Consider the following 24,252-nt stretch of genomic DNA (forward strand, 5'->3'; position numbering starts at 1 on the left):
TGGAGGGGCTGCAACAATTTTGTATTTTATTGAATTTTACAGAACATTTAATTCATCGTCACTTACACCATTTCTGATTTTATATACACAAATAGTTTTGTATTATTATTATTTATTATATACGGCTGATGTAACCCGCTAGTCTTGCCAGAGGTACAAAGATGTTAAAAGAAGGACAAAGAATGAAAAATACGTAAGAAATATATTGATAATGATTAATAGTTAGAATGCAGATTTATATGCGATATAAAAATTGTTTAAAATCGTCTTTAAAGTTGGAAATAATATGTACACATTCTTCCAATGCTTTCATAGTTTTGTATTTGGTGTTATTCAGTTTCCTCGAAAATGCATCAGATCCGCAGTCTATTTATAGCATCTCGCTTTTAATCTTGAGAAAATACGCTTTTCAGTTATCTACTAAGAGAACAAATCGATCAAGTTGAAAACTGGCGTCGACGGATAGCGCAATGAACGTTGAAGATGTGCGTATCTTTCCGGCAGTTGGCTCCTAAATATTTGATTCTGGATCACTGAATTATTAGTTAATTGGCGGCACGTCTCGAAATCCCGGCTAATGAAGCGCCTCGAAATGAACACGGAATCAGTCGGTTCAAATGTAATTGGTAGAAGTATGTAATTAATCCGTCATCGGCGGTCCCGCCTCGACCGCCATTTTGCACGCGCGGAGGGAACGCACGTGACCCGCATGCGTTTTCGCCGGAAACGCGGCCCGTTGTTGGTCACCTACTCGTCGCAATTATTACCGGAATATTAACCGACGACGTTTCAATAACTGCCAAATATCACGTGATTAACGGCCCCGGCCCGGGCCGTTGTCGCGAATCACGCAGCCGTTTCTCGCTGATTATGCATTGTTTAAGCGTATCCCGTCGTTGCTGCAATCGCGGCGAATATTTTCACGAAAATCTCACCGGATTCGGCTCCCGAAGCTGTTCGAACCACGATCCTGTAACGCAAATCCGACGAAACCAATTTCCAAAGACAATATCGCCGAGTCGACTGACGATCGATTTTTAAACGCGGCGCGAGCTCGTTTGTGTTTCAAATTACCAGCAGACTTTCCGATACTGCTTTCCCCGCGGATCGACATGAGGGAATTGAAAAATTAGACATTTAATACTATACTTTTAACGAGCGTAAAACTTGTGGATCTTTTGCCCGAGGTAAACATTTTCTGTATCGGTTGCAGGAAATTGAAGATTTCTTTTTTGATTTTCGTTGATTTTTCTTACTTGAGATTGGATTTGATGTAAATAGTTCGCAATTTTATCTGATTGTTGAACAATTACTGATTTTAATATCAACAAACTGCAATTCTATTAACGACTAACTGTAATTCGAATACCAGCTTATTGTAATTCTAACAACGACGAACTGTAATTTGGTAACAATCCACTGTAATTAGAATAAAAACGAATTGTAATTTTAATAACAACGAACCGTAATTTTAATAACAGCGAACTGTCGTTTTAATATCAACGAATCGCAATTCTAATAGCGACGAATTTTATAATAACAACCAATTGTAATCTTAGTAATAACGAACGGTAATTTTAAGAACTGTAATTTTAATAACACTGAAATGCTATAAAATAAGGGTGTAATTCTCTCTCATGCATCACGACGAAGGGCACAAAGCCGAGAAACGAAGCGATCTTAACGATTCCCGAACCGCGGCGCGAAAGATCGGCAAGCTCTCGCCACTTCCGGTCGGTCCGAGAGGCGGCGACCCGATCTTCCGCGTTCGCAATCGTTTCGAAAAGAACGTCTGCCTCGGAGGAAAAATAATTTTCCTGTTCGCGACAATAGAGCTTCCGCGGCGAACGAAGTTCCAAGCGGGTCGCGACTGTCGTGCCGAAGCAAGTCTGAAGCGGTTCGAAGCCGGTTGAAGCGGGTCGATGATGCCCGAGCGAAACGTGAGCGAACTTTGGATATACTTATCGGACGGCGATAGTGTTCGTAAGTGCTTCGTTTTCTTTCTTTCGGTCGTTCCTGGGCTCTGTGAGTCACGCTCGCTCGCCTATCTCGACAACTTTTGTCTCTGATCGCTGGCGTTACACATACGGCACTGGCACGCGATCCTCGAATCACAGACGACTTTAGATCACCAATCAGCTCGAGCTGGACGCGTATGAGTTTCGGGAAAGCGATTAGTTTGCGGATCTATGATCCAGGATCGAGATTCGCTGCGGCGCGGCGGTTTACGGTAAACTGCAGCCAAAGAGAAGTTTCATCTTTTCTTTCGCACTTCGACTGTCACGTCGGTTGCACATGGATGCCGTCATTTTATTGTCGAATTTTCACATTCAATTTATGCTACAGCTACACGGTGATTAGATCTTTTTCAGAATTTGTTGTTTGTCATTCTCAAAACTTTCTGTAATGAAAACGAAATTTGCACGTCCGTAGTTTCTTGAACGGCTCAACAATTTATTATTATTTATTATTTATTCAATATTTTACGGGAAATTATCCATTAGCTACGAAATCATAGAATTCAGAGCTTTTTTTTAGAGTGAATCGGTACAAGGTTAAGTGAACAATAGTAAAACCAAAATTCCTTAAATAATGTTCACAGAAAAATATAATTGCATTTCAAGTTTAATCGAATCGTTGATCTTTATTACGGGTGCGGTTCGTTATTATAAGGCAAATTGCTAAAGTTTGCTGGAATATACTGCTTGCAAGAGGATCGTAAAATGCATGAAATGCATTTCGCTTCCTTTCAATTAAAATTTGTTTGAAACATATTGACTGATCGCAGACAATTTCCGATCATTTCGACCGAACTTGTTAAATGAAACTGTGCACAATGTGTTCAATAAAATATGCACAAGTCTTGTCTACGAAACCGATCCCCGCAAAGTAAGAGATTCCGATGCAAAAAAAAAACGCCAATGTTTTATTCGATTGGCTGTTACACAATGTAGGAAAGCATGTAAAATATGCAAAAAATATAAATATCAAAGAATCAATAGAAAAGCGAACATCAGCACAAACTGCATAATGTGTGCAACGTAAACGTAACAAAATTGTCTTAGAAAGTGTCCCGCTAGAGGCTCAAGAGACTACGGACAGGCCCGGCAACGTTTCTTTGTCCTTATTCGCCGAATCGAGCTGCGAACCGCACGCGAAAGCGATGCCATCGCTCGTCTGCAGGCTATAAGATTGCGGGGGCGGGTTCGTAGCCGATTTCGTCGGATCGTTAACAGCGCGTGTATCATTTATGGAAACAATTCGGCGTTGTGGCGCGAACCGGTCGGGCCCGAAAATATCCGGTCGATGGAAAAGAAACGCCGATCGATCGGAATTATTCAAGGGGCGTGCGGGGCCATCGCCGGAGAGCCACGAGCCGCAAGTTGCATTATCGATGAACCGGCTTGGCGGCGTGCAGACCGTGTATTCTTATCAATCATGTTTGGCTCGGGCCAGAAGGATCTATACATACGTGTATATAAAGGGTGGCACACGCAAATTGCACACCTCTATAATTTTCGAAGTATACGTTCCACCAGACAGATTCTTATGCAATAGCTGCATGGCTTGCAAGTGTACATTGTGTATTTATTTTTTTATATAGATGGACATTCACACAGGTCAACGTTGTTCTTTTTTAAGTTTTCAAGAAATAAAGTGAGATTACTCGTTAATTATTAGGTTTAGGGCTAACGAAGGTTAGCTAAATACTAATTAAATACTTTTTTACTCTGACATTTCTCTACATCTTGGTATAAAAATGATTAGTATTCCGTTTAAAAAGACAAAGTTGGCTTCCAAGATCTGCGAGATACGATTGTACTTATTAAAAAAAAATAAATATACCGCATAATGTATCCCTTGAAACCGTGCAACTTTTGTGTACGAAACTTTTTCGTGCAACGCGTACTTTGGAAGTCATAAAGATACGCAAGTTGCGTGGGCCACCCTGTATAATATACAATAGGTATAGTACGTATATGTATCTCCATCGAGTCATGTGCCGGCGAAGTTTCGTGACCGAAATCGACCCGCGCCCACCCCCACGTTGTTCCCGATGGTTATCGCAGCGGTTCCGCCGGTGAATTTTTAAGATACGAGTCGCGATGATCGATTTTCCTGGTCGATACGCGAGCCCGCCGCTCTAAGAACACTCGACGAATGGTTCCGTGGGGCCAGATACAACGGCGATTGTGCTGTAGAATTGTTTATGCAAATATAGATCGTTGAAGATAGTTCAGCGACGGAGGAATCTTAATTTCTTCGGGGAAAATTTTAATTAGCTTGAAATTCAATGTGACGCTGATCTGATTACGATTTGTACGTCTTTTTCAGCTTTTACGATGTAGAAGAACGTTGCATACGATCCACAAATGTGTTACGAAAGATTTCTCAGACGATCTTTATGCATTTTCGATTCACGCTTTGATTCCATCAATTGTCTTTTATTTATAATATCGTTTTTAAAGGAAATATATCGGGCGAATCGTTGGAAAGAAATAAGGTTTACTGTACTCAGATTGGAAAATCATTAAACTAAATTTGTAAAGTATTGGTAAATTTAGTGTACCTTTCATCTATATTTAATGCAGATCGCTCTCAGAATTAGTCTCTCTCATTTTAAATGAAACATCAGAGCATGATATAATAAAATACACGAAATCATCTGTAGTCCTGGTAACATATTTATTCTTCTTATTTCACAAGAAATCATCGAGCCACCGAATACAAGTGATCTATGAAATTACTTACAAAAATGAAAATTTGTATAGAGAGCCTCTATATCCACGAAATTGTAAGGAATCTTCGAGTCAACGAATATATTATTTTCCACAAAATTAATTACGCGAAATAAAAATTTGTATGAAGTTCTTACGAGAATAAAAATTCATACAATCCTCCACCAATATCCCTAAAAACGATATCGATGTAGAACGTGACCATCTACGCACGAGTGCCAGGAGAACAAAAATTGGCAGTGAAGTTTCGTTTCCATCGGTTCTAGTGAAGTAATATGCGGCGATATTGAACTTCGACCGACATCACGTTTCATAATTTCGCACGGATTCTTGCGGTGTGTAGTAAGTGCATGTGAAACCGGCACTCTACTACCAGCGATGCACCGGGATGTATCGAATCACGTATCCTTTGTCATCGACGACGACTGTAAAAAGTAGCGGGACTGCAGTCTCGAGTATCTCGTCGTTCGAACAAGTGAAATTGTCCGGCGCGAAGTGAAAGGACCAATTTATTGCATGGGGGATAGCCCTCGACCGGAAACGTATTGCACTGGCCGCGTTGCACATTAAGGAAAAAGTAAGTTACAGGCCGCTCATCAAGCCATTCAACCTCTTCAGCCACCAATTTTCGCCGACTTCGAAAAGCGTTCCGGCCTGGCCCAGTTTCTTGGATTACCCACTCCCACGCAGTCCAATTAGAGACCCTTCGATCTTACGACCTTTCTTTAGCTGCGATTATCCAGTCGTTTTACTGGCGATTCTCTGGTTTCCTTCTTTTAGATCCCATTCGTTGCAGCTATTGCGGCCCTCGTATTTCGTAAAAATGTGCACTTGCAGTTTCAGCCATCCAGCCGGCCGCCTTTTATTAATAAATGGACGGCTCGGATGTCTATTAACCTTAAAATTCAGATAAATGAGGATTTTGAAAATTAGCTCTCTCTCTCTCTCTCTCTCTCTCTCTCTCTCTCTCTCTCTGTGTGTGTGTGTGTGTGTGTGTGTGTGTGTGTGTGTGTAAAAAGGAATAACAATGCCACTAATAATGCGAAGCACAATTTTTATTGTAATTAAATAAAATAGAAATATATGTTAATATTTAATTATGTTATTTATTTCTTTTATTTTCAAGTTATTTATATTTTATTTTTATTTTGTTTAGTCATTCTGTGGTCAATATAAGTGCTTCTATCTATTGTTTCTCTATAAAGAAATCAACTATATCATTCTATCGACCGAAAGATTCTAGTATAACTTATTTTTAAAAAAGAGCGAATTTACACCGATTAGCTTTTGAATCGTCCAAGTAGACTCCGGATTTTATGCATTTGCGAGAAAAATGAGTAGATGAAACATGAAATACTGAACACACATGAAAAGAGTATTAAAACAGTGCATCACTTTCAACTCGTTAAAATTATTGAACATCGAAATCAATGTCTGTGTAGTTCGTATGCCTTTCAATCAGATCAAACAATTTTTATTACTACTAAAATTCGTAGTATATAAATTACAATTGAGTTGTGAGAGAACATTAAATGAATTATCAGATGAGAGAATTTAGTATTTATTGCGTAATTGATCGATTTTGATCGATTGTTCTTCGAATTAATTCCAGTACAAATAAATTCTTATTCGAATAACAAGTAACTTCTCATTATTATTCTCGGATAAACTGTTATCTAGATACATTTTTATACCATTGGATATTTATTGTCGAATACAATTTGCTTCGTTAATCCTTATCTCTTTATCAGACATTCGAATACAATTTTGAGCGTGGGGGCGGTTATTGTTACTTTATTTGCAAACAGGTGACGGAACGCCTGATTACCGCGAATCCCTATGAGTTTTCGCATCGAGTTAACGGCCCTCAGAGTTTCTGGTCGAGAGGCCAACCAGGTTCTTAGCGGTAGCCTCTTTCGACCCGCCTTTTTCTATTAGGTAGCCACGTTTCTGCCTCCTTTGAGTCCCCTTCAGTCTCCTCAATTTATTTAATACTCTTCCCGGGGATGCTGTAATTCATGGCCGGCCGGCGTTTTATAAATGAAAGGAGCCACTTTGAGCGGCTTCGAGATTTTCCGCGGTGAAAACAAATTAGAAACGCTGGATATGCTTTTCAGCGTGCCTCGGATGCTGTTCCGCTGCCTTTCGCGGCGAAACAATGGGCTCTTCGCTTGACAGCGACAACAGAAAGGCGAAATTTATAATTTAGAACGCTACTTTGTCTGTGCTTTCGAAATCTCGGCTCTTGCAACGTTAATAATTCGCTTCTTCAACTTTTAAATGATCCGGATCTCTCATTCTGGAAGTCTGCAGTCGATGCGAGACTTCGTGGACTTATCGGCTAGTTTCGATAATGCAGTCGTGCTTATTTCATTTCAAAGAGGATTATTTGATTTCGAATAAGTTTAGAGAATGAATATTATCTATCTAGATTAATGAAGTAATTGAATTTGATTGATATCGAAAAAAGAATTTGAAAAGTCGAAACACGCTTTTCATCAATTTAATTGAACCACTCTCGGTGAATATACGTATATTGCTCTTGTTATTTTTCTGTATTTCATCGCAGAAGTAATTTAAAAATTCGTTGCACGCTTTCCGTAATTCTAATTGAACTAATTCGAAGAATAGATATTATTCTAGTTGCCTGTCTGTTTAAATAAAATAAACACATTCTACTAAATCGCAAAAAGAATTTGAAAAGTCGATAGGTAGTTTTAAAATGATTTTAATTGAATTACAATCGGTGAATACATGTTGCTCTCGTTGTCTATCTATCTCGGTAAAATAATCATACTTTATTTCACTTGCGAAAGAACTGTGAACATCATTCGTGTTGTCAATATGTTCCAATAAATCAATCGCACTCTATTTAATCGCAAAATGAATCTGCAAGTTCGCGGCACACTTCGAATAATTTTATTTCAACTAGGTTTGTCGAACGATTGTTATCCTCGTCGTCTATCCGTCTCAATGAAGCGATAATGTTTTATTACGCGACATATAGAGAATTTGTCCCAATCAAGCCGAATTCGAAAGGCGGATAAATTCGAAGCTACAGCATTAAGCGTTTCCTAAATTCCGTAAAGCATGTGGGACAAAATTAATTGCCTGTCCAAGGCCATCGGAGCCCCCCGGCCCTGCACTACGATTCCGGTAGCGATGCAGGCGCATTCCCTGTTCCGTAAATGCTAGCAAAGCAAAGCTGAAAGGAGAAAAATTCCGGACGGAGATTAATTTTATCCTCTTTAACATTTGCCGCTGGAAATCTTCATTTATCTGTACCCGGAGGAGTGATAAATGTTAGTCGAGAGACAATCCCGGGAGCAGGAATTGTTCCAGGAGTCCATGTTGCTATCGTAAATGAAACAGAAGCGTCGCGTCGCGTCGGCGAGAGATCCGTTTAGCTGAATCCCTTCCGTGGACCGTAAATATCGCAGTTTTGCGAAGCCGCGACGTTACGTTGCTCCGATCCGATACATTAAATTGCTATTATATCCGCGGCAACCGCCGCTTCTCCCTCCATTTCCCGCCGCGAGCCCGCCAATGGAAAGCCCGCAGAACCATCGCGAAAGAAATTCGAACGTAAAATTAAAATCCGCCTTGGAAAAAACGACGATCGTGCCTTCGTTCGTTGGGAAACGCTCGTGTTTCGATCGACTTTCCAAGCTGCAGAAAGTTCTCATCGCTCGGCCCATGGCGGAGAGGAAATAAAGGGGAGCGAGCGTTTTGCTCGATTTTACGCCGGCCGGTCACTGTTCCGCGGGCCGCACTTATTTCTTATTAAACTCGCGGCCGCCGAAAGTTCGCATTTATTTTGCAATCAGGTTTCCAAGACGGCAGACATTTTACCGCCGCGAACTCCCCGGAGAGAGAAGGACGGGGAACGGAACGAGAGAAATAAAAAATAGGTGATCCACTGCATTATAACGATCCGGTGGATTCGGGAGAGGACGAAGGGAGGGTGGAAACAGGGGGATCCCGCTGGTGTAACGAATTCGAAACGCGTCGTGCTTTTCCTATCGCGTCTTCCTTTTCCCCGCGTTTCCACGCCGCGAACCTCTTCCACGTAAATTCACGTCGTTTTACCGCGTTCGGGGATCGCTATTCCGCACTTCGACCTCGGTCGAAGTATTATACTTCACGATAATGCTGTAAGACTCGGTGTAAGGCTTGACTCCGCCCTTGCACGGTTCTTTGCTCCGCCCACTCATTTGATTCTTATTGATGATAGGAACCCCACGTCACAAATATATCTCACCGTCAATTTCCATTCTGTACATATCCGAAGCCGACAGATTCCCAAGTGATTAAGGCCAAATTTTATACAGCTGCTAGTTGTAGCATCGCCCTTCTACGTTTCTTTGCTACGCCCGTTAAATCTCATCGGTAGTGAAAGTAACGTCCACGTAGTATAAATGTCTATTTAATCTTAAATTTATATATTTTATACATTTCATACGTTCTATAAATCTCTGTCTCCAACGAACTCTCAAATATTTAGGATCGAATTTGACGTGGTCGCCAGATAGCACCGCCCTTGGACGTCTCCTTGCTCCGTCCATTAAATCTTATTGGCAGTGAAAATAACGTCCACGTAGCATAAATGTCTATTATTTCAATTTACTGATGTATTCAAAATGCATTTACTGTTATTTCCAATGCAGATGCAATATACGAAAGAGTTCGACAATCAATGATTCGACAAACGAAAACTTTGCAGTGTGAGGGATTTTCGAACATTTCTCATAACTGCTACAATAAGTCATAAATATCTTTAAAAACTTATATCTTTTCGATAAAGCATTTTCGGGGATACAAGTTTATGCGAACATTTTTCATCTGTTCGACCTCGATCGCACATAGTATAACATGTATAAGTTTGGGCTCAATCTTTCTGGACGTTCTGTATAGATGATGGAAAAATTATGCTTAATGTGTCCGTGACTGGGACCATTATCCTATATCGATGAAAGCGGGTGGCAGTTGAAGTGAAAAGATTTCAATTCGACGCATGCTGCCTCGAAGTTCGTCGAAGGCTCCCGGGGATAGACGGGTATCCTTTGTGCGGATCCCCAGAAATCCGTGTTCCCGAAGGGCGGGGCGGGGCGTAGGGAAGCTTCCCGGGTGCAATAACGAATCGAAGAACACCCACGAAGCTCGAAGCACACGTGCGCGGCCCGAGCTTCCGTCTCGTGCTTTTAAGCTCGCCGCGGAGCCGGAGGAATACAAATGGAAGAAGCCGACGTAGTCCTGGCTACCTACGCGTGACATTTCGAGCGTTCGGGCGACGCCGCCGGCAGCGCAGGAACGAGACAGATGGCCGAGGCCGAGGATGAACAAGGAGGCGTGCAGCTTGCAGCCTGCTGCACCCCCGTGAAACAAGCTAGGCAAGAACGAAATCGGAGCTGATGAAACGGAGGCAATCGTGCCAGGAATGCGAACAAGCCGGGGAGCCGAGGAGCCGAGGCCGACCGAAAACCAAACGAGTGTGTAAGCAGTGCGACATCCGGCCAAAATGCGACGCGAAACGGGATTGCGGCAGCCCTCGATCGTTCTAACGTCGTCGATCCCGTTACACTAACCTTTCGCAAAAGGACCTTCGACCTTTGGCCATCTGACCGCTTCGCGAAACGCGTGTCGCAGGATGTTGGTGTCGGATTTGAATCGATGGAGCTGCGGCGTTCCCGTAGGCGATTTTGAGAGGAAATTAGACTGCGGATCTTTGTGCAAAATGAAAATCATCTTCGATTGTAAGAAATACAAGGCGAACGGATATTTCTTTCTTTCTTTAATCATTTTAGAAAGTTGAAACTGATACATGGATATCCATAAATTCTTTTTATATAGTTTCATTGTCATACATTTCATTTAGCCATTTTGATTAGAAATGCATAAAATCCGCGGTCTATCAGTAATTAATTCACTTTATTATCATCGATCATTTTATTATTATCAATTCACTATACTTTTTCAACCCTTCGCCGTAATTAACGCTTCAAAACGCTCTTGCTTTATTCAAATTTTTCTTGATACATTCGAATTTGTATTGCGTTCCGCTGTTGAAACACTGAGCATTGGTTACGGGAATTATTTTATCCAAAAATTGATTAAGAATTAGATAGAACAATAATTTTAACTATGGCTCTCACAGTTTATTTTTTTTATGATTTTTTCGCTTTGGCAAGACATAAAATTTCTCTCGAGGTCGGTCAATTTACACGTCCATTTAGAAAAACGCGGTGCAGTGGTTCTTTAAACGAGAGCGCATGAAGATTTGCTATCTAGTGAACAAAAATGTACAATTTTATTTTTTAAAAGTCCAAATAACCTTAATGCTCTTCTTGCATAAAAAGCTTTCTCATTGCCGGACAACGTTTGTTTGATAAATTTGTCGTCAGTTAATCGCCAATATTTGAAAGATTAAGACGATCATATCAAAGAATGGAAAAGTCGCAATAATTTACGAGATGTTCACACAAAGAATCGTTGATGCAAAAGTTACACATTAATTATACGACGACGAATCGTGTTAAAAAGATGAATACAGAAATATTTATTTAATGAAAATGTTAAGATTGTTTTAATGAAATTGCATTTTGTTGTTCGCAAACTTTGCATTCACGCTTCAATTTCAATAATGTTTGCTTTTGCGTGGGATGCTTTTGAGGGATTTGAGAAGGTCAGGGAAAAAGTATCGCTTTGTTAGAGCGAACGCGAAACGTTCAAAGGTACCAGTGCATTATCTTTATTTGACCACGATTACTATAAAGGAAATAAATCTACGTGCTGTATCTGGAGACAATATTCATTCTAAATGAAAATTCACAATCTACAATATTACTGTACCTACTGAGAAGTAACTGTAGAAGTATTATCTTCTCAATTTATAAAGGGTGTCAATTTTTGAATTTTACTTTTAAATTTCGCGCCGTTTAAATTTTTTCTACTAGATCGCCATATATTATTTGACATTTGACAAGTGGAAACGTTGCGATAAACAAAAATGGGGAGATATTCGATTCAACAACGCCTGTTTATTATTAAAAATGATTACAAATTTGATGAAGGTTATGGAAGAAAAAACTGTCCAACAAATGTGAAAATCAACGGAACAAAATTTTCTGAAAGTGGTTCACTTGCAAATGAAGTTAGTAAACAACATCGTCATAATATTTTCTAGATGTTGCTTATTAATTTTGTCTGCAAGTGAACCACTTTTCTCGAATCTTTGAATTATTTTTTCGATTTGGACATTCGTTAGGAACGCCTGATAATTTTCTTCGCCTCTACTCTTACGTACCTCACATTTTGCCTTATTGAGAATGTTATAATATAACTGGTTTACAAATGTTAAGTAACTCGACGTGCGAGGTCTTTTCCACGTGGGCGACAAGTTGAGACGATAAAGCGCATAATAATGAGGCAAGTTTACGCGAACGTCCGTCGCGTTCGATCTTTCTTATTTCTCGATGTTGTTTGATTCTGGTTGCGATCAGGAAATTGAATTAATTCAACGGGTAATAACGCGAACCATAGAGGCTGCGATAGGCAGCCAATTAACTGCAGTATATCTATCAATTCTACGTCACGAATGCACGAAATTCTGTCGGCGAACAAACATCGCGCATTCGTCGCGAAGCCCCGCGTACTATCAACAGGTTTACAATTTCGAAATCGCGAACGATTCGACAGAAATCTCTATTTCATCGAAACTCTATCGCCGAAACTTCACCCATCAATAATGAAGCCACACGTACAATCAACAGGTCTACAATTTCGAAATTTCCGAACAATTCGATGGCCGGTTATGTCTCGCGATGTAATTACAGGGGAGAAAAATTATAATCGCGCGATCAACAGGTTTCGTAATTTCGATGTTGTAAACGATTCGATGGCGATTTGCGTTTTACCGGAAATACGATCTCCGTCACCGTGACCAGAATTTATAATCGTGATCGTGATCGATAGATTTGTGTTCCTGGGATTGTAAAAACGATTCGTTGCCGCAGAAATCATTTTTCTAGTCGCATATTAACATAATAAGTGCACGATCAACGGATTTGTGATTCAAAACGATCGAGGAATATTTTTATTTTATCAAAAGCATAATTTCTGCTGTTCTAGTTTCGTGTGAATACAATTTTAGATTGATGTGCATGATTGACGGATTTCCATTTTTGAATTAGTATTTTGCAAAATACAAAAATCGGTGATTGCGTTGCATTTTTAATGCAGCAAACGATTGAAGAAAATTTTAATTGTACAACAAGTATGATTTCTATTACTGTACTTTCGTATGAACTATACTATTTTAGAATCATACATACGATCAACAGGTTTGTAATTTAGACAATGATTCAAGAATTTGTGTTTCACCGTGGCTTTCATTAATAATAAACTGAAACGTGTGAATACAATTCTAGATTGATGTGCATGATTGACAGGTTCTCATTTTTGAATTAGTATTTTGCAAAATACAAAAATCGGTGATTGCGTTGCAATTTTAATGCAGCAAACGATTGAAGAAAATTTTAATTGTACAACGAGTATGGCTTCTATTACTGTACTTTCGTATGTGAACTATACTATTTTAGAATCATACATACGATCAACAGGTTTATAATTTAGACAATGATCCAAGAATTTGTGTTTCACCGTGGCTTTCATTAATAATAAGCTGAAAACGTGTGAATACAATTCTAGATTGATGTGCATGATTGACGGATTTCCATTTTTGAATTAGTATTTTGCAAAATACAAAAATCGGTGATTGCGTTGCAATTTTAATGCAGCAAACGATTGAAGAAAATTTTAATTGTACAACGAGTATGGCTTCTATTACTGTACTTTCGTATGTGAACTATACTATTTTAGAATCATACATACGATCAACAGGTTTGTAATTTAGACAATGATTCAAGAATTTGTGTTTCACCGTGGCTTTCATTAATAATAAGCTGAAACGATCAACAGATCAATAGATCTGCAATTTTGAAGTACTAAACGACCGAGGAATTCGTATTTTAGCGAGTATGGTAGAAGACTTAATCGTCCCGGCATGCAGGAAGACAGGGTCTTTCGCAGGAGCCACAGGCGTCTACCTTATTATCGTTCAATTTATAAATCGCTCGGCCTCCGAAGAAAGATTCCCCGAGAGTAAAGAGGCTGGCCCTTCACAGACGGCAATTTCGCGAACCGATTAACGCGATTAAATCTCCCGCGGCAATGGGAACACCGTTACCCGGGATCTGCCGGTGGCTACCCTGGAAATCTCTCTCCAGCCCCACCGATGATCGACCGAGCTTTTTTTTCTCATGAATGGATATTGAAAGGATGAATTTTCCGAATATCATTAGCTGACATTATGCAAATTCGCATAGGTGTTCGTAGAAGAACTCGAAGATAAATCTTGCAACCTTCAGAAAATTAAAATTATGATTACACCGTGGTATATTCAATTAAACTTTGTATTTTCCATTTTTTTTTTGTTTTGAAAAAGACTTTTTTTAGAATCATATACAGTGTGCCGTGAAAATAATCGAATATCTACTAAAACTGAATAACTTCCTCATAATAGGCTCGTTATAGGCTCAGATAAAAAAAGATGAATTGCAATTTTGGAAAACAATTTTTTAAATAAATCCATCACAAAAAATTGATATCGCTTGGCTCAATTATAGAGAAGTTATAGAGGCGTACGTATGACTCACTGCGAGCACATGTTACGCGAATTTGCATGCGGATAAATCGAAGAGATCGGTATCATATTTATGAAAAGTGAAATGGGGTTTTGTAATATCTCGCTTGAAAATCGTCGAAGACGAAGCGCACATCGTTCGTTCACAATCATTCTTTTGCCTTTCCAAATGTCAAGTGCCCACGTGGGGGTGCCCTTCTTCTCCCACTACTATTGCAGTCGGACTTCGCGAGTACTTTCAGCAATCTAAACATCAGAAAATCGATAAGAAAGCATGGAACTCTCAAGGATCTAAAAAGCAGAAACTCGAAGACAAAGCTCACAGCGAATCGCTGTTCTGTCTTCCGAAATGTTGCTTGCTCGCCAGAAAATTCTTCTCCCCCAATTATCGCAACGATCTGCTGGGCAGCTTGAAATATGAAAACTCGAAGACAAAAGAAGAAAAACAGAGATCAATAACGGCAGATATCCAGCGGAGAGAGCGAGCAAGAACGAGAGAGAGAGAGAGAGAGAGAAATAATAGACGAAGCTCCGAGAGCTCGTCTCGCATAATGTCGGATTAAAACCGTCGAGTTTCGAAATTCATCCGTGGAAAAAGCGGGTCGGGCGACACTGCCGTGGACAAATTAGCTGCTTAACTCGAGTTCGCTAATTTCCACGCGGTTGCCGTGCGTCCATCCATTAATTAATTCGACGACGGCTTTAAATAGTTTAAATGCCGCGGCGTGGACGACGCCGATGCTTCAAGGGAACGAAAGGCGAACCGGAGGTTTCAGGTGCGTTTTAAGGACGAACGAGCTCCGAGGTAAATTCGGGCTGAGTCGAGCCGGGAACCCGGGTTCACAGGGCTCCGAGAGTCGCTCGAAATTCAAGGGAGGTCCTTGGTACGCCACGGGAACACCCTGAATATTGGTTACGTACGTGCCTGACCCACCGCAACCTGGCTGATATGTCACTTCTGGATGGCCGACCATTTTCCTATATCGCTCCGAAATTCGGGAAACTACCTCCGACGATCGCATCCACCGCAACGACGATTTCGACCGCTTCCTATCCGACTATTATGCGAAGCGGCGCATTTTTGTTGCGTCTAGTACTCTCGCGATTTATTGGGCTGGTTATCCGCCGGATCTTGTTTAAGCGCCATTGGACAGACTCTTCTTAAATGTGCATAAAAACTGCTAACGATTAATGGATACAGATTTCTCGATGAAAATGTACTTCGGTAGTAATTATATAATTATGAGGCGATTTAATAATTTCTACGCTGATTAAAATGAAAAAAAGTAGAACAGGAGAAATATCTAGCTTTGATATTCTTTTTATGACTTTTTGTTATATGAATGCCATTCAGATTATATTACCTGTATTTTCATTCGTATTATAAGTCGTATAAAGATCATGATAGGACAATGTTTGTACTAAGGAAAATTAGGGTGACTTATTTTATTTTTACTAGCTCTTAAAATATCGAAATGAATTCTTGTTTACGCTAGGGAAAGTTAGGGAGCTATAGTCGATATTAGAAAATGCCTAAGGAAAATCCTTAAAAATTCCATTTTAATTTTATTAATATCTACGTTCTACTAAATTGAACGAAAATTCGTGCACGTTTGCCAACTATAAATTTTTCATAATCTCGAAAACTGTCTGCATATAAGCAAACCAATAAAATTTTTAATTTATAAATTTAATAAATTCGGCAAATGTATGAACAATCTGTACCTAAAGAATTTCAGAGTCTGTCAAATTCTTGGCCAGAGCAATCAAAAATCCATAAAAATACGTTAAAGTTGGACCGGTACAATTTTATTCAAACAATGGAACCGAATTCCCTGAAAAAACAAACACGAATCGTTAAAAATATTCCCTGTTTTGCAGAGGGAGAATTTTTGTTGCGCCTACATGCAGTGGGAAAACTGTGGCGCCGAAGCTTATGTTCGGATTCGGGGATAGTAGGACAGGGTTCGAAAGAGGACAATTGATTGGAAATTTATTTAAGGACAATGGACGCAATCGGTAAACACGAGACCCATGGGACGCACGCGCGCGAGTACGGTGCGAGCCGGATTAATTTTTAATCTATTTTCGTCTGAAGTTCCGATTGTTTTTCGTTGCATATATAACATCCCCCGGTATTATTCTCCTTGCATTGGGGTGGCCGGTGTGTACTTCCATTGTGTCCCGTAAAATCGATTGTTTTGATAAGGGAAACCCACTGGACCGTTATTATTGCGAAAAGGGAAACGATGTTGGTCCGCGTTGCAGGGAAACCTGTATGTCCGATTGCGAACCACCTTCTTTTAAGATTTTTCGCGAACGAACAAGGAACAGTGTGTTCTTGCAATGAAGTTTGCTGCGCCAGTCGCCATTTTGTTCTCTGGTATTGATGGGAAATTGGAGAACGTGTCGTTCTTCGGAACTTTCGAATTTCTGTCGGAGTCTCGACAAGTGTTCAGAAATTATATAGAAACACAACGTTTATTATTTTATAATATCCTATTATTTCTTTTTTCGTAGTGCGGAATTTATTAGTGTGTAATAAGAGCAAGAAACATAATTAATATCCAAACTGCTATTAATATTAAAGCTGATAGTATAATCACTAGATCCTGGATTTTTATGCAAAATAAAAATTGTCCAAGTTAATCGTAAGAAATATAGAATAGATGAAAATGTTTTTCCTCTTTTAATAATAACAATAGATTGAAAGTAATAAATTTTTTTCTCATAAATGCATAGAATCCAAATAATCATGTCAGCATTGTTTGTTGATGTTTCTTCTATCTTCTTCAATGATGGAATTAAATATAAAAATAAATCGAAGATTCTCTCTAAACAGAAGCTAACCTGTACCTACTTTAATCAATTAGCTACGATATAATTTACATTAACAGATTGGAAGAATCATCTCTTACTGTAAATTCTATTTTAATTAGACAAATTATACGTTCATGTTTAAGACTTTGTGAAAATAATAATTCCTATAATTTTCAAGCGCAACCTTCATCAAAATTGATCAAAGTAATCGGACGTTGGTGACAGCTTGGAAGTAATGGTTCTTTTAATTTTTCGATGCAAATTACTGACCAAGAGATACGTTATACTGACAATGGTTTTAATTGTTCATAGAAGAGCCGTCCATCTTCGGAAAGAGGAGGCCGTCGAGTAAACACCTCTGCTCTAATTAACAGGTTAGTCGCGTGAATATAACCAGTTTATCATCCGTGGGAACGACTGATAAGTCATCTCGGTAGATTCTTGGACGTAAGTAGCGCCCTTCACCCTTTCGGTTTTCGCGACAGACTTGACAAATTAGATCTCCGCGGCTTGCGACAGTACCTGTCTCGCATTTCGAGCGGCCCTATAACGTACTGCTTGGAAATTCACCGACGCCCTTAAGAAACCCGTCCTCCGTAGACGTTGATTTCATTCTTCGGCTTCGTTCTTTAAAAATATTTCGTTGCTTCCTGAGTCAAAAGCTAACGCAATTCTTCACCATTTCTCGAAACATCAGAGTCCCGAGCCACGCAGAAGCTTTCCTCTACATTTTTAGAAAAGTCTGCGTCCCTTTTGGCTGCGATATTTTCCATGGCAATATTTTCCTAGACATTTTAATCGCCGGCGCATAATATTCGCAGTCCAGTGATAGTAATAATAATAATTATATTTGTAGATATTGAAACAATAGTAATATTGCTTTATATTTCGATAACATTCGTTTGGAAAAGAAAAAGCGTTTAAATGGCTGATAAAGAATTACGAAAACAACAACAATTGTTATTCGCTGTGCAGGCAGCCATTTGATAATGACTACGATAGAGGTATTATGCTAATTCCTTTACCTTTGTAACTAAACGATAAAAACAGATAATGAAGAACTCGAAATGATAAACGCGGAATGAATAAGAGGCAAATTACGTCGACAAAGAATTCAAAAGAAATAAACCTGATGAAGAACTGGAAACTGGGCCTCGACAAAGGCTCGAGATAAGAAATGAAACCTCTGCTGTGTAGTGAACATAGAGGCTATAAAAGGTACAAAGGCAGAAGCTTATGTTCGCGCGACTCCCGCTGCAGCAATCAGATTCAAGAAGAGTGGTTTGCCGGGGATCAGCGAAGACCGCCTGGGGTGTTTTCCATTCGAACAGCAATAAACAATCGGCGCGACGAGAAGTACTAATCACGTAATTTTCAGCTCCCGCGTCTCGACGCGAGGGTGAATGGGGGAGAAGGCCGTTTAAACGCGCTGGCAATTAGCCATTACTCGCTCGGCAACGTACGGACGTGGAAAAAGCGGAAGGAAAGCAATTCGCGATCATGCCGCTGATTCAGCGGCGAATGATGAACGACAGGATCGCGTACAACGGTACGAAAAAAGTAATTTGTCACACCTCCGCTGTTCCATCTCTCCATATATCGATGGAACTTGCGAATTTCCGAGCGAAATGTTCGTGGAATAACTTTTGCGGGGTGGCGCGATCGGTTTCTGATGTTTGCGTCGAAATTATAATTAATTAGCGCGCGCGGTAGTAGCTCCTTCGACGAACAGACTTAACTGTCAGCTTGTTAACTTGGCATTTCGATGTTTGCTTCTGCTTCAAGTTCCGGAAACGTTTCGAGTATAATTAGCTCAGATAATTAAACGTCCGTGCGAACGTAGCGTATCGATATTCGAGATTTTCGAATTTTGTTTGTACCGTATTTCTGTACTTGGTTTTGCGTTTAGGCTGAAATCGTAATGAGAAGACGAAAACGAGAGGTTTTGTTTAATGCTAGGTTCGCGAAACTTTGATTATTCTGATTGTAAAGATACATTTATGAGTTATTTATTCTATGAATCACTTGCGGCAAATGTTACAATAACACTCGTTAAAAATCACAGTAAATGTCTTATGGTTACTTTTGTAAACTGATATGAAACAGTTGCCTTTAGTGGTCGTAAATCTAGCATCGAGAAAGCTTCTTGGAACTTTCAAGCCTTATAAATAAGCGTTGCATATACAGCGTATCTCTTTGAAATCGAATGTTTATTGCGCAGAGATGCCTACCTATTATTTTATTTGTTTCATTTCTTACGCTAAAGTGAATTTGTTTCGTTCTTTGGTTGGATAAATAAATACAGGCTATGGCAGACTATTCGACCATTTCGAAAGGTAAACGAGAAAACAGCGTATATGCTATTCAAACGTTTGTTTCGACGGTCATTAAGGTTAGGTAAAAAAAAAAAAAGAAAAAAAAACAGGAATGAAATTGTATTTTACTTTTTCCAATATTTGACCCATAAAGCGAACATGGTCGATCGAACTTTATTTCATGAGGTTGATAGCGGCAGAAGGAAAATCATTGCAGAAAGGAAACAAAAAGTGAGATAGAATAATATTTACTTTGGATAATTACATTGACTGAAGAACGATAAAACACGATTCCCATTCCTCGAAACACCAAATCCGCCACGATGCAACGCAAATGACCTTCCCAGAACAGTAACAACATTATGCAATCGTATTATGCAATATTATTGACGTTTCGTACTGGCAATTCAATAAACCACCCCTGGCCGATCAATACTATTGTGCAATCGCATTCTGCAATCGAAGATCGAATTATGCAATAACTCGGTTTATTGCGAAATATTCCAAGGGCGCTGCTTTCGTTGTTCTGGCTTCTCGCCGAAAGAGAATGGACGAGCAGGTGGCACGTGGAAGGTCAAAATTACACTCGCGGTAATTCACTGAAGAAATTAAGAATGAGTCAGCCAAACGTTCAGTTGTTACAACCATATTATTATAGCCATTTTTAATGGCTCGATAGTGTGATAGGTTTATTACCTTTCGACAAAACATACTTAGAGCATATACTCGCATTACACTTAACTTACACTAAACATACGCTAAAGACACACTAAACATACATGAAACACGTACACGCGAGGCACAGATCTGACCATGCAACCTTGTTGCGTAACCTCGGTTATGCTAATGCCAACTGCACATTTGTCACTTAAAGTTTTGTAACTGTACGAGAAAAAAAATCGTAGGGATTTAATTCCGCCCCTAAATTAAAGAGGAAAGTCTGATCTTTACGATGCTATGAACGGCATGCACGAAACAAATTTTTCCAAGTCCATAGAAGGCGTTAAACTTTGCACTTTCTCGGAATTGCGAACATGCCCTCAGATTTATGATACTATAATCATGGGGCTGCATGATATTAAAAATTGGAATACGTTATCGTAAAGTAGAGATTTTCAACTTTAATTTTAAAAAATATCACAATTTTATCATATTTTTTAACGTGTTTTCGGCCCAAAATTAGTGATGCTGTAATTTTGCCGTTGAGTGAAAATTACCTTAACCTGAAAAGCTTTCCTTTCCAAAAATTCATTTTTGAAACATTCTCCTTGCAATAGAAGTTCACTACATCCTCTGAAACAAGCGCCAGTCAGTATAAAAGTATCATAAGTCGCGTAGCTCCTTTGCTCTAAAGTTCGAAGAACCTGGAACAATGATCTATGGAGCAATTTTAGACCTAAATTAACGCTCGAAGGCAAATAAAATGGAAGAAAGCAGTTTACGGCTCTCCAGCTTGCATTTCGTGTTTAAAGTATCACGAGTAGGCGCGGCTTCTTTGCCCTCAAGTTTCATGGAACCAGATCAGTGCTTCGTAGAGAAACCTGAGTCTATGTTTACCTTAAATTAACGTTCGACTGCAAATTAAATAGAGGAAAACAATAACTTAGCCATTCTAGCTTACATTTTATGTCCAAAGTATCACAAATAGGCGTGGCTTCTGTGTTCTCAGATTTGAAGGAGCCAAAGCAGTGATCCACAGAACGTTCAAAACCATTCTCCAGATGACCAATAATATACAATTAACGAGAGATACTCGTTTCGTTTCATCGTGCATCGACCCCTCATTTTCTCACCTCGAAACAAAGTAAAAATCTGATTCACGTTTCCCGGCGCAGTCACTTCGTCAGACATGAAGTGTGACTGAGAACTCCGCACTCCAATTACCGAGCATTCGAAATCTCACGAATCGTAGGAGAGAGAGAGAGAGAGAGAGAGAGAGAGAGAGAAAGAGAGAGAGAGAAAAAGAGAGAGGGAGAGAGAGAGAAAGAGAAAGAGAGAGAGAGAAAGAGAAAGAGAGAGAGAAAGAGAAAGAGAGAGAGAGAGGATTCCGCACGCGAGATACCGCTCGCGATCGCACACCCCTGAGTGCCGCAGAACGGAAGAAGAAGCGTTATTGTTATTGTTTTACGTGACTCGGATTGACCCTGGAGCGAGACGATTTCCTTTCTATTAGCATGGAACGCGACGAGACGAGAGGATCTCGCGCCTCGGCAGCGTCGATGAGGATTTACGGGACGGCAGATTTTCCAATTTTCGTAAGTACACGACCAGCGCGTAGCACGGAAGAAAAAGGGAAAGGGGACGGGAAACAGAAGAGGAAACGACGATGTTCCCGCGCGGCCCTCTGTGTTACACATCCATTACTTTATTTTCCCGGGGACGCATGCCGAACGTTCCTCGTCGTCCGAGAAGGAAGGTATTTAAACCTTGCGAGCGGAGTCACTTTGTCCGGCTGGTTAGCGGCGGCGTAATGGTCCGTAATGTATATACCGACTTATCACGTCGAGAGCTTTCTTCCGGTTTCATCTGCGTCCTACGATCTCTATTCAGCGAAAGCAACCGGCTGCTGATGCATTTTGCTCGCTTGTTCTTCGTCACCGACGCCTCGAGAGCTCTCCGCTCTACCTTACTTTCTCTCTTTCCCTTTCTCTCTACGATCTTCTATTTCTCGTCTGTTTCCCTCCGTGTACCCTGGTCCAGTTGCTTTCCGACGTCGCGACGTGTTCCCGTTCCTCCTTTTTTCTCACCTACACGCCGCCGCGCGCTCCCTCTTTCCAACCCTGCCACCACCGCACCCGCGATTTTTTCGTTACATTTCTTTCCACCGCCTCCGTCCTCCCTGTTTCCCCTTTCCTGCGCGCCGCGGCTTTCTCCCGCGACTCCGCGTTTTATTTTTAGCTCGCTTTGTGACATGTCCTGCCCCGCGACTTCTCCTACCACCGCGATTTTGCTTTGACTTTGCGTCCGCGTTTGCTCCCGCGGATGATTCCGGTCTATCTTTCGAGGGTTCGTGACGCGAAACGATGGTATGTGAAATTTAGTGCGGTGCATGGAGATTTTACAGTCGACGGGAAGAAGATCGCGTTGCAGTGGCTTTGTTCGTGGAGCGGAGAGGCCACGCCCACTTGTGACGTTTTATGAGGAAAGAGAATGTAGACAGTCTTGAATCGCTGTTTTGGGTGAGAGCTGTCGTGAAGAGTCGATCAGATGCTTAGGTAAGCGCAGATTGCTCTGTGGGGCAACGGCGATGCCGGTGGGAGCTAACAAGACACGCCCACTTGTAACGATTTAGAAAGAAAGAGCAGATAGATAATCTTAAGTTGCTTTCTTACGTGTTAGTTAACATGAAGAGTCTATTAGAAACATGACTAAACATAGATTGTCGTATGTAGCAAGGTTCTTTCAAATTCCGAAACAAAGAGGCCACGCCTATTTTCGTAATTTTACTACCAATGAACACATAGATAGTCTCAAATTGCTGTTTTGGATGTTAGTTAATATGAAGAGCCAATTAGAAACATGTCTGGGCACAGATTGCCATATGTGGCAAGGTTTTGGTTCTTTCAAACCTGAGCCACGAGGCCACGCCCACTTCCAAGGTTTTACTAAAAATGAAGAGGTAGAGGTAAATTGAGCTAAAGAGAGTAAGAAGTAACGAGAGTAAGAGATAAATTGTTTTCTTAGATGTTCGGTGTCAAAAGCAGAACGTGACATCAGCATTCATTACTGGAAGGAAACTGTTACATTATTTCGAGAAATTATTCGGCAAATGTGTGTGTTCTGCTAGAACGTAATAACTAAACTAATGATATTCTTGCAAAATAAAAATCGTCTAAGCTAATCGTAACAATCGTAACAATTTCAATAAGTTGCACGTATCATAAAAATATTCACAAATTCTTGTCATAAAGGCGTAAAATTTAGCGATACACGGTCGAAGTGCACAGTTTAGATTCATCTTTTAGAACAGACCTAATCCCGATTTCGCGACAGGAAAAATTTTTGCGACATTGTTTCTAGCCAGAGGTTTTAGCTGCCGGTATGCGATCGCGTTTTCAGGTGTCACGAGATCTTTTTCTGCGCGGGTTCGTGCACCTCGAGCCATCAGCATATCCGCCCACGTTCGACCGTGTGTTGACATCCTCGTTGGTTGTCTGCGGTCGCGGCGATGCCTTTATATGGGCCGCGAGCACCGAGGCTCGCGAACGCGCCTCATTCCGCGATTTCTCCTTTTACCTTTACATACCTAGCACACAGCCTCGTTTCCAGCCGCCTAGCCTTTCCACCGAGCAGCTTGGCTGGCTCCTTCCCCGACGGATAACACGCTGAAAAATATCCGACTAGTTCTTCGATGACGATTCCATTAAAACGAAAATCATCATTTGACGATTACCGTGAATTTGTTTTGCGCTTCGTGTACAGGGTAGCTGAGCCGGTTACTGTGGGGCGACCAATTGTCCGTGCTTTTGATTCGTTTTCCGGCACAATTAACTTTATATTCATCGAATAAGACAGATTAAATTCTTGTATTCTTCTATCTTCTTTTCATTTTTGAATAAAAGAATTTAATATGTCTCATTCGATAAATATAAAGTATATTTTGTTTACTTCTGAATAAAAGAATTTTACATGCCTTGTTCGATAAATGTAAAGTATATTATTTAATAAGAAAATTTAA

General features: G+C 40.3%; 1 protein-coding gene across 10 annotated transcripts in view; it reads left to right on the forward strand.

The window, feature by feature from the left end:
* Oamb (Octopamine receptor in mushroom bodies) overlaps positions 1 to 24,252 on the forward strand; it is a 183,983-nt gene that overhangs the window by 30,003 nt on the left and 129,728 nt on the right. Inside the window, exon 1 of one of the 10 annotated variants that reach the window (XM_076526719.1) lies at positions 17,591 to 17,633. The exons of the other annotated variants lie outside the window; for them this stretch is intronic. The gene's annotated coding sequence lies outside the window, so the exon portion shown is untranslated. Of the gene's footprint in view, positions 1 to 17,590; positions 17,634 to 24,252 lie in introns of those variants that run through there. 10 annotated transcript variants of the gene reach the window in all.

Source organism: Megalopta genalis, chromosome 15, assembly GCF_051020955.1.
Source record: "Megalopta genalis isolate 19385.01 chromosome 15, iyMegGena1_principal, whole genome shotgun sequence".
Taxonomy (NCBI): Eukaryota; Metazoa; Arthropoda; class Insecta; order Hymenoptera; family Halictidae; genus Megalopta; species Megalopta genalis.